Source organism: Diprion similis, chromosome 1, assembly GCF_021155765.1.
Source record: "Diprion similis isolate iyDipSimi1 chromosome 1, iyDipSimi1.1, whole genome shotgun sequence".
In the NCBI taxonomy this organism is placed as follows: Eukaryota; Metazoa; Arthropoda; class Insecta; order Hymenoptera; family Diprionidae; genus Diprion; species Diprion similis.
The window spans coordinates 4,838,707-4,854,352 of record NC_060105.1 but is presented as its reverse complement, the minus strand read 5'-3'; positions in this window follow the sequence as shown (position 1 = coordinate 4,854,352).

Sequence of the window (15,646 nt, the reverse complement as noted above, 5' to 3'; positions counted from 1 at the left end):
TACGACGCGTGAAGAAGTCTCTTCATTTTCGTTCAATTAAAAATAAATGATGTGGAATTTTAATTATGTAGTCTTCTTTATTTTTTGGTTATTTTGAATTGTGGGTCTCGAAAACCCAATGAATTTATAACAGAATCGGAAGATAATTTCAATGATCGAAGATCGGAAAGATAAAGTTTTTATTCCAACGATGTTAGATTTGATGATTGCGCGATTAACTTTTTTACATTCGCACGATTCGTGACTCCAAGATTGAATGCACAATGAGCGGTTCTCTAGGTCGATCGGTTAGCTACGGGAAGGAAGAGTGAGAAGTTGGAAAACGGAAGTAGGAACTGAACGACGCCACACCCTGCTCTCTTTAATGGAAAGGAAAAGGAAATGTGACGCTCCCGTTTTCTCCGCAAAAGGAGGGCTTAAAAATCATCAACGAATATAAGTGATACAGCATATTATTATACCTACTCCGGGTCACCACCCCGCAGAAAGTCGTATAGCGGACGCGTGAAAGTCTCTCGTCCGCTGGAGCAGATTCGCTTCGTACGACCGCAATAATTGCTTTGTGTATGTAAATGTTTACAAGTATAGAACTTATGATTCGAGCAATTCGTCCTCTTCAAAACGGTCACTTACCGATTCAACGCAGGGTGACGTCTTCGGATGACATTCGAAATTCGAGATCTCTATACGTGCAGAAGCTGCGATTAGTCTGAACCTTATTCGAAGAAAGAAATGAACGAGACTACCGTCAACGGAAACACGATTCTCAAAAAATCAATTTTCCTTAATATATCCTTACGTATAAAAAAACGAGTTACAGACGTATTTCAGGGAGAAAAAGTTCCGAATTTTGCAATGAAAATAAATGCTGTGGCATCTATATAACGTAGGTTCAGCGAACGGAGAAGAAGATTCCCTCGACATGCAAACACAGTCTGCACGTCCTTGATCTTGAGATCTTTTCAACTCTTGGCGGATAAAGTTGCGTTGTCCCGATGTTCAATGGATCCATTTGCGAATCTAAGGCGTCTCGGATAATCGCCTGAACACAATACGTTGATTCTCTCAGAAATCACCTGGCAGAACGCGGACTTAATTGTGTCAACGTGTGTCCTTTTCTCGTTCTTCCACCTGCGCACTCATCTCTCGTTCATCACATACCCGTAACCAATACCTTCAGGAACCGCGAGTTACGAATTACCTTAGAATCATAATGTGACGTCAATCTCACCTCTCCTGACCCGCGTTTCACAAAATGTTCCCGGCCTGCGGGTACGACTTTACAAACGTATTCGTGGACCTGTATAATCATTAAGCTCATCCTCGTCTCTCCTCCTAGATTTCATTCTCTCACAGCCGCAGCAGCAATTTGCGTATGTAATAAAAAAAATGTTAACTATTCATATATTGCACATAACGCGATTCAAATACCAAACGTGTATCGATTAACGTTCGGATTAATTATCCGACAATGCCCTGCGGTGTAATTATGGGATCATTGATGTACCCACACGTTACATGACATTCATACGATACGGGAATAATTATAGGTGCACATAACTGAATGTTAAGATATTTTCCCTCTACAGAAATATCGTGTACAAAAATCAAATGAACGAGTAAACATTTGCTGAATAAAAAAGAAAAAAAAAAAACAACGCAATTAAAAAATAAACACGAGGGTAGAAAAAAGAAGAGAAAATCATTCATTAAAGTCAATGACTCAAGAGACTCAAGTTTGTAATTTAGCTATAGCTATACATGTTTTGACACAGGTTTCAACGCATGGTTAATGAATCAAATAAAAAAATAAATAAAAAAAGAAGTAGAAAAAGATTAAGAAACACTTCAACTCCCAATCAGGTATCTTTAAGCCCTTACACAGATTTAGAGTATGTTATCACCACAGCTGTGAAAAGTTTGCCTCGACTTGCGCATGTGTGTAAAGGATAATTAGCCTATTTTTTTTTAAATTGATTTAAATGCGATTGCGTTATTATTATATATGAATCTGACGTAGGGAATGACTGTACGAATAATCCAAGAAACGACCAGCGAGGCGGTACACGTTAATGCATTTGTATAATATAATATCGGAGCCCATTCGTACATTATAACACGTGTCTTTGTTACGCAAGTGATCTCCGCTGTTATAGGTCGTTCATCAACGTTTCTACATCGGCTGCAAGAGCAGCCTCAGTGTGCGGGTTGCTTACAACGAACTCGCGTGATTTCGTACATAAGTTATACTACACATTATTATGCCACACACGTCACATGTCTGCCTATTATATTCATACGAGACTACTCCTAGTATTATAATTACAACCAAAGTGCGAACCGTAAATGGTATACAATGTAATTTCCTGCAGCGAACATCATCAAAAGGGGATATCCGGAGGCCCGAAATCCGATTTTTTTTTTTTCATTCAAAACGATTACGATATCGATCGATAAAGATGCTCGGTAAATATTTATTACTTACGCAATTGAAAAACGATTCGTCTCAATCGACGCGAGTTGATGTTTTTGATTTTTGTTTTATTTATTTATTTTTCTTTCGAACAAGTATAAAGTAAAATGGAAGATTAAGTGCGCAGGAAAGTGAATTTCTCAATTTTTGCACACGTACGTAACACGCCTAGGGGCAAAATCGTTTATCGCACGTCAGATATTACACTGCAACCTAGAGTCAAGAAGGAGGAATGTAATTGCCATATTTCAAACAGTCGAACAGCACGGTTCGTGCCAAATTGTGATCCTGGTTCGATTCGAATGTGCGTAGATCCGCATTTTAGCAATGGTAACATTGCAGCGGTTTCTGCGCATACGTAAATACATATATATAAACACAATGCTTGTGCAAGGCGTTAAATTATACGCGTATCATATTTAAATATACTAAAGCGAATTGACGGATGTACGTATCGTTACACCGTATATATGTATACATGTACATGTAATATTCCTACATAATGCACGTTTAATGTATGGATTCAGAGCAGAGGCACGTGACCGAGTCTCGATGCGATGCCGTAAACTCTACACATTATATTACTTTACGAAAATAAATTTGGCGAGGTATAATAAACCTATGATGATATGAGATCGAGCGTATTACGTCATTCCCGTGTTCATTAATTTTTTCACTACCTTTATTATCACATCCCCAAGTGGACGTGCGGCTTCAATTCAATAAAGTAACATTTTTCCAACGAAGGCGAAGAAGCTTTTGCCTTAATTGAAACATCGATGTACATAGTATAATATGAAACGTATGTCATTATCCTCGTTTCATGACACGGGCGATGAATTTACAGCTGGCGAGATTCGGTTTACACTTTCCGGTTTTTCTTTTTGTTGTTGTTTTTTTTCCTTCTTTTTATCATATTTATATAATTCGGATTTTTACCTCAAGAGGCGAGTAAATTAAAAAAAGATCTTAGAACTAGTAACTAATGTCAGGGTTTGCCGCGTATACATATATGTATAGCGTGACACGATTTTTGTTTTTAAAGTCGAGAGATGGATGAAGGTGAGTGAAAAAGAAATGGCAAAAAAAAAAAAAAAAAAAGAACACGGAATACACGCACACGCGTATACGCACGCACAAACGCGATACCAAGTATTTCAATAAAAGTAACAAGTTAAACATTTCAAGAAATTATCGATCGATATTAGGCAACGAACGCTCCGAGGCAGAGTTTCGCCACTCCTGCGAAATAATCAACCGTTACTTATTTATACCAACAACTACTAGAGGTATTGATGCCAATTTGTGTGCCACAGTTTTTCAATTCGAACCTTTTAGACGGTATTTACGAGCCACTGGATTGCCTCGATTACCTCGCACCAGATATATGTTATATACACACAGTGTATATGCTAGGCGCATACCAGATCCTTCGGATACATAACCAACTGGAATTAGGACACGCGTGTTGCAGACACACGGGGTCCGAGTTCGAGGGATGCCGATGAATTCAATTGTCAGGCCCAAGTGCTCCAGCGAGATAAAAATCGGTTTTTCTTCGCCCGTCCCGTTCCTCGTTACATCGAAAAAAAAAAAAAAAAAAAAAAAATACATATATGCAAAAGATTGCCTCGCTCTTTTGCATTCCAAAATTTTAACGCAGCGAGATCGAAAACAGTAGTTGGTTTAAATTTTTCATTCTCTCCCAAATGGTTCAAGGATATGAAAGCGGTACAGATACCAACAACCGTTTGTCAAAACTGAAATGTCAATCTCACGGTCACGTTGATTCACAGCTACGTATCCCCCCCACAATATACATACCTACATACCTATAATTCGTATCGAAAATATTTTTATGCATTATTATAGCTGTCGATACGCTTTACAGCTGTAGTATCGAGACGGCGTAATTATACTACGAATAATAACACTTCTAATTAGATTTGACGTAAAAAAAAGTCTATCATTATTTTCTAATAAATTTACTCGTTGAAAACTGATTCAACGTCAAAGTTAAATTTATTTAATTGAATAACTTTTGAACGATTGAATTTATCAGAAAATAATTTTTCAAGAGCGTTTAATTCCTCAAAAAATTAATTAAATATAATAAATATAATAAAAATATTAATATTAAGAGCCTGAAACTTAGACAGCATAATATTCTCGACTTGAATTTTGAGAGAAAAAAAATATTCTATTTCCTTTACACAGTATAATATATATGTATTATATTTCGGAGACTTCGACTAGGGCGATGCCGGAAATTTGCGAAGGATTTTTGTATTAAGAAACAGGTTGGACCAGAGTGAGTAACGGTCGAATAACGAGCATGTAATTCTGCCTCGGCGCTGCGGACGCGAAGGAATCGCCGAATCCGGTCTGGACTGCAACTGCGTCTGTGGGTGCATACGGTGCATGTGCAAAAGCTCGTTGGCGAATACTTGAGCGTGCAAACCCGGGCGTAATGCCGATCAGAGCGGCGACTCGCGGTTGTGCAATAACCGCCTCCACCCTCGGACGTAGTTTCGCTGCATTCCCTCGGCCTGCTGCTATGCATGTTGCACAAAAACGGGCACAACAAACCATTTTTTGCCTCGACGTCTCGCGAAACAGGCCGCCGCCGCATGAGAAAAGGAGCAATTAATTAATAAAAGAACCGGGTAAGTATAATAAAAAAAAGGGGGGATGGAGAAGGAGGACGACAAAGAACAAAGGAGGGCGAAAGTTGTTGCGATTAATTGGATTTTCATTTACATAAACCACGAATTTGTTTTTTTTTTTTTTTAATTTTTTCACGAAAGTTAATGTATGGAATGAAATAAATTTGCTCGGTTCTGCTCATTTTTTGTATACAAACACAAAACTTGACAGATTCAATGCGGATTTATGCAACCACTTTACACTTTATTCCCCTCTAAATTGTTCAGTTCAACGTTGAAATGAAAACGTTTTTAGATTTCTATCTGAAATTTTGTTAGTCACGGTAAAATTATCAGCAGCATGTTAGTTGAGAGAAAAAAATTTGCAAATATTGAGATGAGTTTTAACATTTCATTGACTAAACGTAGAAAATACTTTTTGAACGATTCCAGAGGCGAGTTCGACGAGGAAGGAAGATTTCCGATCATCGGTTATTTCACAACTGGTATTGCGATATTTTCGTCGGATTAATCGGAGGAGTAAGTAAGGGTGGGCGCATGAATTGCGACCTCGCAATGCGTGACTATACGGTTGTATTTTTACACGAATAAAGTACAACCTGCGGACTTTATATGCACAGGCAAATTACGAAACTACAAATGGTTCCTTGCTGTATCGCGTGGATAATATAATCGTTAAAGGCTGTAATATGCGTAGATCACCTGCTGCGACACCGAGAATTCATCGCCTCCATACTTGAATTATTTTCAACACGCTCGGCGAAAGGTTAGACAAAATAATCATACATATTACACACAATCAGAGAAAAGAAGAAAAAGTTACGGTAATGTCAAACTTGATAATTGAACCGTCTTCCTGGTCGCCTTTTATACGCGAGAATAACATCCTCCAGCACAATGGACCGAAATTAATGCGTTCAGCCATCAAAAGAATTGCGGGCATATTTTACAAGTGCCCGATGACGATGATCTTTTGCGATTATAAGCATTGTATATAAGGTTGTTTGAATTTATACACTTGCTACATTCGAGATCATCGTGCTTACATTGTGTCAAGCAACGGTGAAACCATCATCTGTATAATGTAGATATATATACATATTTCATTCCAGCTGTTTAATAAAGCTGCAAGTTATCGTGATAAAAAGCTTTGAAATACTGGCAACTATTGACAAAAAAAAAATGGTTTCATTTTATTGTTTATTTATTGTTTGTATTTTGTGTAGAGAAAAAACCGTTTTATTTTCATTTTGCGACAAGATTAGAAGGAAAAATAAGAAAATCGGTAAGTTACGTTACAACATAAGACTTGAATTCAGTTCAGCGAGCTTTTTTTTACCACGAACTATCAGCTATTAGTATTTCGATATGAATTGAACCTAAGACCGTGTGACTCGGCGTTTCAGCGAGAAATCGGCGAGCGAAGTAACCGAATATCTCAAGACACTGGAGCGCATCGGTAACTCGGTGCTTTTACTTCCTATAGTGACGGTTGTGCCGGTACAAGAGTCACGTGAAAAGTAGACGTTGTACTACATGTCTGTGTACATACCTGTAACTGCACGAAGAATGAAAATTCCGTGACAAGATTTATACATTCATATACATATATATTATGGTTTAAAAAAAAAAAATAATTTACGATTTCAAACTTTTTTGCCGCTGCCTATGGTGGAAAATAGCAACTATTTTTTTCTGAAACACCCTAATACATACACATATATAGTAGCAATTGAGAATAGGTGAAAATCAAAAAAAAAGGTCACGTTTCAGTTGAAAAAAAAAAAGAAAAAAAAGGGGCAGCTAAATTTTGACGTGCCAAAAGATCGAACAGCTGTAAAACATGTATCGAGTGTCGCATCGATAGTTCGTAATTGCGCAATTCATTATTGCAGTGACTCGAATCGACGCTTACAGTTATCTCACAATCAGTTCTGTTACATGCGACAAATCGATCATTTGCGGAGCTTAAAACATTAGGTAGGTACCTAGAGCCGGTCAACTTTCCTTTACAGACAAACCGCGAAGCATCAAGTTCACGAGTCATGATGGCTGCTGCTGCTGCTGCTGCTATTATTATAGCTGGCGGCATTGCAATTTTAGCCTCCATCTATAGGTCAAAGTTGCACACGCGAATATAACGTATTACATTGTATAGCCGGGATCTGAGTGTTGGTATAAGTATAAAGTAATCCGCTTACAACGACAAACGGACGTAATAAGTTATGCTTACTACACGCGTAGATTCGACGTCGAGATAGGTGGTAGGTAGAGGTCCGTATATATACCAGCCAACGCCAAACTCTCGATCTGGGCAACAAGGAGAAAAGGATACTGTTTGTTATGCCCGTCATGTATTACGTGCGGTTCACGATCCAATTTTCTCTCGATGTAGGTACGAACGATCTGCATGCGTTTAACGGTAAGACGGCTGAAAGGCCTTTAAAGGATCCGTGTAAACGCCCGTTATAACGATTTCTATAAACTATTTAATTTATCGGACCGGAAGTGATAGAAAGGCGGAAGAATCTACGCTTGCAAAAATTACAATCACTACTTGCAACTCCCGTGGTATAGGTATATATTATATATATATATATATAAGACTTACGCAATACCGTTGTAGTTGACATGATCGAAGGCGTCTAACAGATTTATCTCCACGAAAGTCAATCTCTCGGTGAAATATTATAGAAATATACGAATCTTTTTCAAAGAAATAAAATCATCAGTCGCAGGGTAAGATGCGGGAGTATTTGTCTTGTTAGACGTATACGTTGTACGTACCTACCAACCTACATATGCGAAGTAGGCATTCATTCTACACGTTCGAGCATCTTTGCTCGTCGTTGAAACTGTAGCGCGTTGAATAGGGATGAGGAAATATTACAGTCGAGTAACACTTTCTTACATCACGGATAGCCGATCTCTTTGCATCGTTTGCTCTGCAGCTAGTTTGTATTACAGAAAATGTTGAAAACGAACTGGTCTCTCTACGGTCTGCAGCTTGCGATCAACGTTTCACCGTGAATTGAATCGACGTGTGTTAACCGCCTGCCTCTACGTATATACGAAGAGAGATTTGCATTTGATTTTACATTTTACGCTGTTGGTATAACAGTCGTTTCGCATATTCGTAACTAAAAATAGGCTAAAAAAATTGAGAAGGCAAGACCCGTTATTTCCGTAACTATATTTGTTTTTCGATCTCATATATTTACTTTCTTCTTCAATTCATTTTATACAGCTAAAATAGCACTTTCGCTTTTCGTCTTCCGTAAATATCTGAAAAATTCTATTTTTAAAAATGCACTCTTGAGAAAATCGGTAAAATAAAATATGACACGTGACATCCTTCTTTAAAACGTGAAAGGACCGACGTGTACAGCGATCAGCAGGAATGTATACAAAAGCAGGAGCAGGTGTCTTCGGGCAGTGAAGCCTATTTCAATCTCGAAGCCGCTGTTATTACCTAGCTACTATCCTATTATAATCGAGATCGTCTTCGAGGTAATAGCTTCGCCGCGAGGCTGACTACCGTATCATTGTCCTTGCTCGGCGTACGCCAGCGCGAACGGTAACTAATGAAATTATTGTACACCTATATAAGCGAGCAAAAACAGTGTTTAGGCACAGCAGACTTATATCATGTACGAAGAAAAAGAAAGAAAGAGAGAATAAAAAATTTAACGGCGAACGACTTTATCAAGAGTTTGGAGGCTGGGCTGACTGCGTTTTGACGTCTGACATTGACCAGACTCGTGAGAGCTGCTGCTACTTATATTATACTTCGGTGAAAGGTGCGGCGCCTGTAGGTTTAATAACTTTAATTTGATCCCAACTATTTTTTTTTATATGTGTAGATATATATACCTGTTGGACCTTTCCTCGACATTTCCGAACCGCTTCAGTTCTTTCTTCTTTCTTTCTTTCTTTTCTTTTTTTTTTTTTTTTTTTTTTTGTTGTTCTTTGTTTATTCAATTTGCGTTAGAAGTTTCTTCCCGTTTCTTGAACTAGACCCGGGTTTCCATCCGCTTCGCGTGAATTATCCTTGACTCTGCTCTCCGGATCGCTCATTGTAATACTCGATGTATAATAAGTTTCCAATGCGAAATATAAACGGAATTAAATTCGTCAATGTCGAATAATTTTCAGTCATGTGTGCCTGTTGAATTTTTGAGAATTAAATTCCGGCTGTTAAACCGGAGTTTAATTAATTATCGTACGCGTGATTTCTTTCCGCTATAGACTCGAGGACACTTTTTTCCCCCTGAATTTTTTATCCAGTTTTCTTGATTCTCGACAGAGCGAGACTCGGAAAGGCATCGCATTGGTCGATCATCACACACAGTAGCAAAATTGAGGCAGCACGTATTTAGTCATAGAAATATAGATTCACGGATACGCGTAAGATTATCCGTAGAGACGCGAGGCGTCAAACAGCCTCAGTGCAGCCTCACTTACGTGAGCGAAAGGCATCGCGCTCTGTAACCGCGACAGAAACATCTCCTAGGTACACTTATCTAGGTCAGCACGACTCACGTACTGCCTACAACATATTTTTTCTCTTTTCTTTTCTTTTCTTTTCTTTTCTTTTCTTCATCTCTCTCTCTCTCTCTCTCACTCACTCTAGTTTTTACAATCAGATTGTGAACAACGTCAGTGTTGCACTCTAGGTGCGCTCCAGAATCACCGTCATCATCAATAATCCTCCCGAGTGCAGCGAATATCGATCACAAAAAGTCCTTTTGCTATAATCTGCACAGATGGTAGAATTTTTCTCCGTATCGATGACTGTATAAATACCAACGTAATTCCTGTTCGACGTTCGATCGGTTCGACCGGTTCTAACATCGCTCTTCGGATTACCGCGAGTGTAAACACTTTGCTGCAGAGATACCGGGAACCGATAGCTTTGCTTATAGTATATCTCATTACGTACTCCGGCTTGAACAATGAAATCACGAAGTGCCGGATCAATATGACCTGCACACGCTCTCGAAATCTGTTGCTAATATCTATTTTAATATGCGCTTTAGACGCGGAAGTAGCTTGATGGTTCGTATGGTTCTTGTCTTCGTCGATATGGATCAGAAAATCCTACAAACTAAGTAACTAACTAAGCTGCAGTATACGATAGGAACAAATCAATGTTATTATCCCGCTCAACGACGACGGGATCGAGCGCCCTGATCTATTTCCAATTACCTTGTAGGCATACTCGCTCGAGTTTTATACTCCAGATAGGTATATACAATTCAATTGTAAAATAATAATTGTAGCTCCGTGCATATCGTCTGATTTTAATGCTCTGTGCAGTGTTCGTATGTTTTTTTCCCCAAGGATCAATCATCCCTCTCACTAGATTTTTCCCTCAATCCTGAGGGCGCCTCCGGGCAAAAAATCCTCACAGCGACCAACGAACGACCCTGATCCTATGAGATAACGTAGAGTGCATGTACACGAGTTGAATATTGCATCCTGAATCGTAAATATCAACTTTCGCTCGTTCACACGATTCCCCGGACATTCTCGCGTGCGGCAGGTTTACCCTGATCTACGTGATCGACGGCGAATTGCTCTCGATTGCATTCAATTTGTACTCGAGTAAGATCGGGATTTTCCACTTTTATACAAGTCGAATAATAAAAGACGTGAACTGCGTTCTATATGCGAATTTACAAATTGTCAGGACATCGTTAAGAAGTCGAAGAAATTTTCGAAATTCGAGGATTCTGGTACATCCACTGCAGAAAGTAAGAAATGTCGAAATGTACTTACCCACCTACTGCATTACCTCGTACCTATTACGCCAAGATCGAGTCCAGCTATTGTGATAATATGATCAAGAATAAGCATGAATAAATATTAGCGTAGAGTAGAGACGGTTTTCCCACGTTCACGATTCTGCTTGAATGGACCGCGTAAAAGAATCCTTGTATGTAACGCGGTCTATTAATGAAACATTTTAACATGTACGTCGCATTTCGTAATCCAACTTGTACTATACAAACGTGCACTTGACTCTCGGCCGATTATGAAACCCGATATTTTGGTTCATCAGGTTAAACGTTATTACCGCCGGAGTGGTTGCACGTGTAGGTACAATGTGCAGAAAATAAGTAAGACGATTTTACGATTTCATGAAATAGTGTCGATTTTCATCGAAAACCGTTTCTACACGAAGGCACAAAAAAGAAAAAGAAACAAACATCTGCAGATTCAATTCTTTCCACCATTAAAAACGGCTTATCCTCGCTCAGACCTTCTCCTATTTACCACTTCAACGTGTACCTCGACGAGATGATCTTCGCGTTCAATTTTCTAAGGAATGTCGCAGCAAATCGTGGCCTGAAGTTCACTCGTCACTTGGTTTCAAAATCGGAATAAACATGTAGGTCGAAACTGATCATAATTACAATAGAGAGAAAGGCAAGGTTGAAGAGATTGTCATCAAGGAAAAGGGCCGAGGACTTCTCGAGGTGTTCTCTCGCCTGAATCCACCTTACGGTTATTATGTACAATGATTTTCTCTATGGAAGGATTCAAATTCACTGAAAGTGAGGTAACGGAAAACAAACACCGCTGAAACGAATTTTGCAACGCCATAAAGTGTCGGTTTTACAGCTGCCAGCGTTAGTTTAGCCGAATGGCGTTTCGTTAGCAACGTTTTACCAGCATCAGCCACACGCCGGCGTGACATGCATTGGCAATAACTTCTTTGAAGCATAAAACCGTCTTCCTCATTGTACGTAAACTAGATCTCAATTTCCCGCAGACAATTTTCACTCGCAGTATTAGCACAAGCAGGCTTTAAATTAAATCCTCCATCATCTTCGAGTAGAATTTCGTAATTTTAACGATCCGCCTCACCGACCTCTTAATAGTCTCGTCTATTGTCGTAAAATCTCGTTTGTTCCGGCTGATTTCCGGGCAGCCGTGCCGTTAATTTTTTCGTCAAGATGGAAGGAATAAAAAAATAAGAGAAACGTTTTCGTCAAATAGTCAACGATACAGTAAACATAAAGTCACAGTCGGTACAGTAATTACATAACGTCGAATTTTTGCATAAAAAGTGCCTACAATGAATCGTTAATATGAAAAAAAAAAAAAAAAACGTGACAGAGCAAAAACTCACGCTTGGCAAATTAGCCGACGAATCGGCACTCGCAACGAATCATCAAGAGTGCGGCGTTGATCGTGACTGATCGAAGTGGATCGGATCGCTGAACATTTCCTTCTTCCGGTATAACTTCGAAGCTGCGAACTCACGCAATCGTGCAGACAATGAAACCTTACCGTGGGCGAGGTTAAAAAAAAAAAAGCTAGCACGTGCGAGTTCATGCAGATAATTCAGTCACTCTGGCGAATCTATTTCAAGATATAAATTTTCAGAGGCTAGTCGATTATTGTAAAATGTCCTCATTACGTCAGAGCCTGGTAGTTGGCGCAATTTTATCACCTCATAATCTAAGGTTTACATTTTAACCCCAATAAGTCACACCTCAGTAGAATGGCATAACGTACGGTCACACGGGATGAATTTTACCCCAAACATAATATTTTACTTCAAAAATGAATCCTGAAAATATAAAAAAAAAATATCAAATGGTTTTTATTAGGATAGCAGAAAAGATCTCTCAGTTTTCCTAACCAAAAATGTTAAACAAGTCCTTTTTTTTTGCATGAAGAATGGCGCCAAGAGGCCCATTTTCATGACTAAGAGACTCTACGAGGAGTTTGAAAAATGTTTGGTGCGACCCCCCCCCCCCCCCCGGACCTACTAGGGTTAACGGACTCAATTCTTAATTCTTGGGCTTTTAAATCACTCATATCGTATAAATCAGTTGAAAATAATTAATAAGATACTCGTTTAACCACCCACACGCGAAAAGATACGGTCAACGGTCAGCTGTCAGCCTGGTTGCATTGGATTGATTTTTGTCCACCAGATGACGATCATTGCAGAGTGGCAATTCCAATAGTTTGCCGGATACCTTATACATCAAGCGTTTGTGTCCAGTCGGTACGCGACAAACGGTCCACCCCACCACCTGCATCCCTCCCAAGGAAAGTAAGCGTGGCCCTCTTCTCTCCTCTCCTCTCCTCTCCGAAAGGAGCTACACCTACACGGCGAACCTCCAACTGTTGCGTATTCTGACCCAGTTTTTGGCCCGAATAATTGCCGCGCATGCCAGCCACCCCCTGGTTGGTCGATACGAGTCATCGGTCGGCTCTCTGACTGGTCGAAGACGGATGGACAAATGGGAGCCGTCTTGTGATTGGCCGGTTCGTTTTGCCGGCGCATTGCGAGCTGCGCGTCGATATAATGCGGAGGAGGCTCGCCTCGCGTCCACTAGAGAATTCAGTTGCAGCCTTCGAGTCGAAAAAGCCTTGCTCAATTTGGAGCAATTATCGGTTACGATCTCCTCGTTGCTTCGCACCTTCCTTTTCGTTCTCACGAAGTCTCCCCTCCTCGATATCTCTCTCTTCCTCTCTCTTCCCCTCTATTGTATATGTATATATTTCTGGGATTCTCTTCGATCAGCCGTAAGAGATCTTCGTCACTATTCCACTTTTTAGGCAGCGCTTCGGAAGCACCTTTTCGATTTCGAATTTTCGCGGGATTGGCCTAATTTTCATTGATCTGTGTGACAGCTCAATCATAACACTGGTAGCCTGTTTCTCACTTCTCATATTTCTCTCAATTCAACTCTACCTATTATCTATAACTCTAACTTTATTGTATCTCATTCCTTATTTTAATCTACTATCGTACTCTCCACCGTAATCTACTTTAATTTCTTTTCTTTATTTCCGTTTTCCGATTTTACCTGTTTTAAGTTATTATTTTTTCTGTCTGCTTACTTGCTTTTTCTGTTTTTCTTGATGTATTCTGTATTAATTTTCTGTCTTTATGTACGTGTCCAATATCGCTATGGACATAACGAACTATATCTCTCTATCTATCTCTTTTAGGCCGTAAGTCCGCTCTTTGATATTCCTGTTCATAATTGTAGAAGGACGCATTCGAATCGTTTTGAATCATTTTCTTAAACATCTTTCGGGAGAAGATGAAGAACATCGATCTATGATCTGTCACCTGGCCCATAATTACGTCAGCTAACACACGTCGTCCATTAAACAAGATTAGCTTGACGTTGACGTGAGTTTCGATTACCCTCACGATACATCCATGATTTGTACTACCTTACATGTAACATAAGATATACGTGCACGCGTGCAGCTAATTGACGAAATATTCAAGCCGCAGATTTACCAGTCAAAATCTTTGATCATATCGCGTACATATCGTCCGGTTATTTATGATATGTATTATAATTGCCCCGCATAATAACATACTGCGCGTAATAAAGTCATGTCTCCATTTCTTTTTCTTTTTTCTTCTTAACCACATTCACTTTTTCATAAGGAACAGTACAAAGTGTAACTTCGATGCATACTTGAATCAAATATCGATTTATGAGTCACGTTGTAATTATTCTCCGAGAAAGCTGATTTGTTGTTAAACCAGAAAGCCTCCAGAAAACATCATACTAACCGTATAAAAGTACAAACTTCCCGGAATTAATTTTTAGTCAGCTTAATCTTGGTCAACGTGAAATTTATCTTCTCAACAAAATAATCCGTTTATCATGGATATTTCAGTTGATCGTACTGTCTGCCGATATGACAATTTTTTTTTTTTTTTTTTTTTTTTTACGGTAAAAATATGAAAGCGCAAGAATAGAAATGTTCCCGACCAACGTTATCCGAATGATTTTCTTCGCAGATCATTACCAAGATTGCAATGGTGGAAAACCGCATCTTTTTACCGATTTGATGGATGTCTTTTTCATTTGTTCGTTTATCTGACTACCGTAGTTATGGCTTACGCAATAACGAATAAATAATAGATAGAAAGTTGGGTTTATAAATTGCATAAGAAAATGAGCATCATCGTCGAGATGTGTGATAATTTGACGGAGTCTAGATATGTGCTCCAGTTTGATTAACATAAGGACGATCGACACCGTAGGTGTGTTCGGACTGTGCAACAAGGCCTAGAACCCGTTATGACGTCACAGCTAATTTCTTTTTCTGGCCATTGCAGGTTTTGATTTACGTATTTCGCATTCGCGCCCCTCTCGTGCACAGGCGTGCAAACGTTTCTGCATGTGTGTGCGATGCAAAAATCAAGGTCCGGCCGTTCGAATTCTCTTCGGGGCTGTATAATAACACAAGGAGCGTGACGGAGTTGCGTAAATCGATCGATTTTCAAAGAAACTCGCTGCAGCAATACACAGCTGACGAGACTAGAGTGTAAAATTACGCGATACATCTGAGCTCGAATTCCAACGGTTGTTGCGAAGCGCGACGAGCTTCGTCGAAAGTCTCGCACGTACGTATAGAGCTTGCGATAATGAAACCGGATCAATTTCTGATCACGGATCACGATCGGAATTGCAGAAAGCTGCCAACGACGAACGCGTTCAACGTTCAGTCA